Source organism: Triticum dicoccoides, chromosome 1A, assembly GCF_002162155.2.
Source record: "Triticum dicoccoides isolate Atlit2015 ecotype Zavitan chromosome 1A, WEW_v2.0, whole genome shotgun sequence".
Classification (NCBI taxonomy): domain Eukaryota; kingdom Viridiplantae; phylum Streptophyta; class Magnoliopsida; order Poales; family Poaceae; genus Triticum; species Triticum dicoccoides.
The window spans coordinates 476,558,941-476,565,859 of record NC_041380.1 but is presented as its reverse complement, the minus strand read 5'-3'; the positions used below and the strand labels follow the sequence as shown (position 1 = coordinate 476,565,859).

General features: G+C 44.0%; 1 long non-coding RNA gene across 1 annotated transcript; it reads right to left on the bottom strand.

Moving 5' to 3' along the window:
• Nucleotides 1-4,721: 4,721 nt before the first annotated feature.
• LOC119303256 lies at nucleotides 4,722-5,852 on the bottom strand. Its single transcript, XR_005147873.1, has 3 exons — nucleotides 5,755-5,852; nucleotides 5,083-5,226; nucleotides 4,722-4,886 (listed from the first exon to the last, which is right to left on the bottom strand). It is a non-coding gene; the product is annotated as an uncharacterized LOC119303256 (long non-coding RNA).
• Between the last annotated feature and the right edge of the window lie 1,067 nt (nucleotides 5,853-6,919).

The following is a 6,919-nucleotide window of genomic DNA, read 5'->3' as shown; positions in this document are numbered from 1 at the left end:
TATAGTTTCTCGCTCCATGACATGAAAATAACACCGATTTCTCTCTCTCTCTCTCTCTCTCTCTCTCTCTCTCTGTGTGTGTGTGTCTCTCTCTCTCTCTCTCTTGACATCAACACAGTTGTGCAAAGGGACACCTACACTCTTTTGTTGATCATGGCGATCTTCCTGTTTCCTAAGCGCGTGAGGAATAAGATTGACAAGTTGCAACACACACTCATATGGAGTAGTGACTGTGGCGAGAATGCACCCAATGGTTGTCCCCTTGTAAATTGTTTGTCTCTTGTCTACATGTCGTCTAAGGGGGCTCGAAGGTCTCAACGTGCTAGATTCAGAATGCTTTGGAGAGTGTTTTGCTTTCTTTAACCTTGATTGCAATGGACTGGTCCGGGGTGATATTTGATGGCTCGTAGGTCCCATCTGATAGGGTCAACATGGAGTTTTTTCATACGGCTACCAAAGTGGAGGTTAGCTATGGTGTTTGGGCAGCTTCTGGTACAACTGTTGTCTAGATGGTTCCTCCCCAAAGGATATTGCCCCTTCATTGTTTTTTACTTATGATACACAAGTGTATTTCTTCCTTCATGTGCTTCAAATAACTGCTTGGTGAGATATTTTCGTAACTTCACTTCCATTGCTCGGATTCATGACTTTATCACCATTTGGAGTGCTCTCCTATCATGCATTTGGACCCAAATCACGACGGACTCCATCTGCTGGACGTCCTTTGGTGATGGACATTATTCGCCTGGCTCAATGTATAGGCTACAATTTGAGCGGTTGACGCTGCCCTTCTTTGCTAAGGAGGTTTGGGAGGCTAGGGTGGGTCTGAAGTGTAAGTTTTTGTTTTGGCTTCCTGCTCTCCATAGGAAATCCCTCAAGGTTGATTGCCTCGCCGTCCAAGGGTGACCTCATGAGGAGATTTGCGCTCTTTGATCTTGTTAGCATGACTTGTATTTCTTGCTTTTGCTAACACTAAGTTACATGAAGTTTTTAGTATCTGTCACCATAAATTGCACCCTATTGAATATTAAATTGCATACCGAACGATGTGTATTGGTGAAGCGCAAGTGATTTATAGCTTATGAGGTGGGATGTTGATCCAAAGCCTTAAAAATGTTTGGGATTTAAGAAAAACTAGCAAAAGGGCCCGTGCGTTGCAACGGGAGAACTCAACACGAAAGGCACCAGAATCAGGCTATGAAGATGTGATTGACATCTTGAGCAGGAACATTAGCTGCCTTGTCTTCATGTGCTCTCATAACATCAGAATCCCTCGTGCGTCCAGGCGATGCAATTCTTAATTGGTTCCAAGCTTATGTGCAAAATCGTCGATGAGTTGTGCTTGAGATCCATCATGCAAACATACGTGAGAATGAGATAAGGACTTTTAAAAAGCCATTTGGAAAACCTAAATTTAACGGCGTTATCGCCTCTTGATTTCCTAAGGGACACTCCGAAATATTCTTCGGCCAAAATGTAGTATGTTGCCATGAGTACTATTTCTTTTTTCAACACAAAATTGAACCAGAACAACAAAAAAAATCTAGCACAATATAAATAATGAACTGCTGCCCGGATTTTTTTATGTGTAAGACTTAGGGCGTGTTCGGGAGCCCTCCACGGCCTCCAACTCCTCAATTCCATTGCCAGGATCCTTTCGCCGGCTTCTTCCGAGCGATCCGGGAGCGAGCGAAGCGTTCGGCGACGCAACTTCTCGCTCGTACGAGGAGCCAGCCTCAAGCCCGTGAAATTGCCCAATGTAGCCCATTCAGCTGGAAAGTTGTAGCAGGCTCACAGCCCAATTCGATGGGAAAGTTGTGGATGGGCTATAGGCCTGGTGGTTCTCTCGTGGAATGGTCAGAGTTGTTCGATAGTGGGATTGTATGCCTATTCGAACCGGTATGCTCACTCACTTCGGGGTGGCAACAAGGTGTAAATTTAGGCCAACTCTCGCTTCTTCAGATCCTGGGAGCTGGGAATTGCTCGCTCCTCAACTCCACCTAAAATACACTACCGTGATAGCCAGCTTCTCAACTCCATAACCACGATTTGGAGCGTTCGACTCAGCTCCAAACCTGGAGTCGTGGAGTTGAGGAGCCGGAGGGCTCCCGAACACGCCCTTAATGTGGAAGATTATTGTATGTTATGTACTGCACTGAATGGCCCTCATGGCCATTGGTAAAGACATAAGGGACATGCAACATGCAGGGGTCATGGCTTGAAGGAAGGCACTTTTACTGTTTTTTTCTTTTAACCACATACCTGCCGCATTGATGATGAGGTCGTGCTTGAGATTCATTTGTGAAAATAGTCCAGGACGAGATAAGAATTTTTAGAAGACCATTTGGAAATTCTAAGACGTGACGACATTATCACCGCTTGATGCTCTAAGGCACCACCATGAAACTTCTTTGGCCAAGCATCTTCCATTTCTTTGATGGGCATTTCCTGACTTATACTAATGAATCCTCCACCTTGTCTGGACCTACCTCTATACATGGTTTGTTTCATGACCAGTAGAACAATATCTAATACATTGCCAAACTGGACCAGATAAAACTATGAATGGAGGCAAATTAGACCTTTATTCATTTTTCTTAATTTGTGCTTAATGGCAAATGCCTGAATTTCTTGTTTAATACTTTCCAAATTACTCGTCGTGGTTTTAGTTCAAATTCCAAATTACTCGTCGTGGTTTTAGTTCAAATTTGAACTAAAACCACGACGAGTAATTTGGAACGGAGGGCGTAACATAAAAAAAAGAGTGATTATCTATGCATATAATGGTAAGTATATTTCATATTGCTATAAATAATTGTAACACTTGTATGCTTGGACTTTTGATGCCAGACCAAAATATGATGCTTGTGTTAGCGCTGCGACTGGCTGGTGATGCGCAAAAGGCCAAACACCCTCGAGTAGGCTATTTTTCCAATTGTCGAACAACAAAATTCCAGTTGGTATACTCAAGTTTCAACCAGACTCACATCCCACACGAAATGATGAATAGCTTTGTTTTTCAGTCCTATTCTTGCACATTTTATTTTATTGAGACACAAGGCTCATAGACTTATGTAGAACACAAGAAAACAGAAGAGACTAAACCGAAGACAATTTAAGGCTACCGCATTTTACCATGTAGCTGGTAGTGGCCATACTTCACCATTTAATTTGTGCAGAAGTTCAGAAGTAGGCAAGATGAACACTTTGGCTGTAATTCAGTTGAAAGACGATTGTACAACCATGAGCACATAATTCGAAACCATCATGTATAGATTGTATATTAGATGTAAGCAATACAGATCACTATATATAACTTGCAGTCTCCTTTCTTAACTGACGTGTGCACTCCAAAGTAATGTAGGAATTAGCTATTTTTACATGGGAATAAAGTATTAGGGGAGCCAGGATTTATATACCAACAAAGAGTATGCAGATACTACAACTTTCATTGAGCCATTTTTTATCTGTATCGATTCCGATCCCTGAAATTTAACCAGATGCATCTTGATCTGTTTTTGATCCAATGAATTCCATAAACTTGATGCGATGATGGATTACTTTTAGTCACCCTTCATGGTCACGACCACCTATGAAACACAGTTCAATGCATCTCCAACACATTTAGGCATGTATGTAAACTACTATCTGCGGCAGGGTCAGACTATATTAGAATCATCAAGTACCTTGTACCAAGTAAAGAGTAATCATCAAGTACCAAGTAAAGAGTATTACTGAGAATCATGCCTAGCTTTCTACCCAACTTGCAGATTTCTTCTCCCCTGCATAGGTATCTAGGCAGACCCAAAATCGTACAGCTTGAAATGCAGCGAGATGCATTGCATCCTTCAACCAAGGAACAGTCGTTGCCATCCCCTCTGCATATAGGAAATGGTCACCAATCCACCTTCTTCCTGAAAAGCAGACCAAAGAAGAACAGAGTAGAGATATAATGGGTGATACACTTGAAGGCTGGATTCCTTCGGATTTCGTATAACTTTCCAACGAACAGCCGGCTGGTTTAGCACATGTGCCATGTGTGAGTGAACATTGTCCGCTAAAGTTCAGACGTCATAAAGACAAAAAACGCACACACTAATCCCAGCGGGTCTATGACTCTGAAAATTGTCGCGGCATTGTGCTCGTGCATAACATTCTGCCCGAAGAGAGGTGTCGCCGTCAGTTTTCAAGGGCCTATATGGCCGAGCTCACAGCCATGGGCCCAGACATCTACCATCCTATAGGCCCCGAAATCGCCATGTTCAGGGTGTTCAACACCGTGCAATAGCACAAAACTAAACACATAACAGTTACTCTTTCCACAATATTTATAGAACCATTGAACATTCAGCAAGTCTTTCGTAGGTTTTAGGAACTGCATACCCCAGGGCAGTTGTCAGTTACACTAACGGAATTGTCATCATGAAGGACTGCATTAATCTTAGTAGCATAGCCTGCTTGAGCTTCATCAACAACATTATTCAGTATTTCATAAACCTAGGGTATGCCAAAAGAAAATGGTGGTCAGGTTTAGGGTTTAGGGTTCTTAACAGTTCATATATGAAACACATAGTACATGTTTATCTATTCTAGAATCGATTAGAAGAACAAAATGCCTTGATAACAACATTTTTCAAATTCTCAGGAGAGGAGGGAGACAGAGCCTACGTGTAGTTAATTGTGGTGAGAATATATGTATATGACTGCAAAGCTGCTTGGAGCTGATCAACTCTGCTACTGCCGTCTCTACCTCTTAATCACATTGGACCTGGGTACCCCGCCGTGGTCAGGAGAATCACTTGGACATTTGCTGTGGTGTACTTGTCAGGCATCAGCTTCTCCTGAATTGCATCAGACTCAGGTACCTCGCCGTTGACGGATCTTGCCTAAAATACATAGCTTCTAGAATTCATTGTCAGGGCTATGGGAATAGCACTCATAAAACAAGCGCCTTTTTTAGCTCCTTGGCATAGTATATCTTCACGTTGCCATAGAGTGGTACGTGTAAACATAAGAGTAAGCATCAGGAGGATATTAGGATAGTTTCCAAGAACACAAGTTAAATGAGATAAGCAGGTTTACCTATGTCCTATAGCACAACTTGGCTTCTAAATTTTCTCTCACCAGAACACCGGAAAGCATGTCAGTAGTAGAGTATGGAATTTGCTTCTTGGAAGCTTCAGATTGTGTTCAGAAAGCTCATCCAAAGAAGAGACCAATAAGAACCTGAAGAAAAGAAGAGCGGTCAAATGAATTATATAAGCGTCTCACTTGCATTGCTTCCTTCCCTTCCAGCCTTAGAAAACAACTCACTCTTGAATGTCCTATGCGAAATGAAGCTAGTTACCTATTTCTAATATAACTTCAAGAAGAAAATCTACTAAGATGTCATGTAGGAGAATAAATGATATAACATGCGTTCCTCATAGCTCAAACACATAATTCAAATATTTTCTTCTTCCTCTAAGACAAAGCAGGAAAGAAAGAAATACACTATACACTCTTCACGGAATAAATAATGTTGAAACTGACTAAGTTCGTTTCAGTTAGTGGCAAGCACAGGCAATGTATATATACATATATGGACCTTATTCTGAAAAGCACATACTTCCTTTTAGGCACAAAAATAAACACCTATTGAGGAGGAACCGCAACACAACATAGAGCAAAATAATTCTCCTATGTTTTTCAGATCGTAAGCTTCAGAACCAAATTCCTTTTCACTGAAACGCTCCAGCAAGAGAAATTCCATACCGCAGGGGGTTGAGAGTGGGTCTGCAGCAGACGGCGCTGGCGGCGTGCAGCCACGGTGCTGCATAGGCGAGATGGGGGGAGACGCGGGAGGAGGCGTAGGGGATGGCAACAAGCAGCTGCGCACGAGGCCGATCATGGCGGCGGTCAACCATCGATATCGCAGATCCGCAGAAGGCGTCCATGGGGGCTCGGGAGGTGCACGTGGGCAGTCCAGGAGGAGTGGAGCGGGATGAGGAGGTTGAGGAGGAGGCGCAATGCTCGTGCCACGGATGACAGATGACGGACCGGAGCTGGGCGGAAGGAGATGGCCATGGATCGGGGCGAGTTTGGGCGGTCGCTGTTGAACAGGGGGCGGAGAGAGGAGGAGAACAAAGAGGAAAGAGGAGGCAGGCGGGCTGAGGGGAGATCGCCGGTGTGGCCCTCGTCAGCGGCGGTCCCCGGCGAGAGGCGCGGAATCGGGTGGTTAGGCGCGGTCATCTCTGGCGCGTGGCGGCACAGAGGGGAAAATTAGCGAATCATTTGTTGCTCGGTGTACTGCGGGTTAGATGCGCTAAAAGCTAGGGACTTTTATGCAAAAGGTGCGCGACGGGAGAAAACAAAACACCAAACACCCTTCCCCATTCCTTCCCCTAGCAAACCCTTATCTATGATTTTGTTCATAAATGCAAATAGAGAAAATATTACATAATCTGTTGGAATTTTGCTAGTAGGCCTTTGGCCCAAAGCCCAACTAAAATTCTGAAATTCTCTTGGCCCATTCATGCACACATGTGAGTGGAGTGAGTGAAAGTTTAGTCCCATCCTGGAAGTTGAGAGAGAATTGCACCTCTTTATAAGGTGAGCTCTTCTACCACTTGTATGAGCATGAGAAGAGGAGACCTACACGCACTCCTCCTCCTCGCTCGCCACGACGCGCCATGGGGTTTGAGCCGAGCCAAGGACAGAGCTATGCACGTTGTCTATATTTTTGCTGCTCGGGAAAAAATAATGAGTCATTAATTAATAATTAATGGACGCGTTAATTACTGAACCATTTCCGATTCTTTTGGATCGTGGCGACTCGGATGTGGGGTTTACTCCCACGACCGACCCGGCCCGCACTATATAGTCAGGCAGACGTCTACCCTAGCCGCCGCCTCGTATGGTTTCTCACTACCGTTCCAGA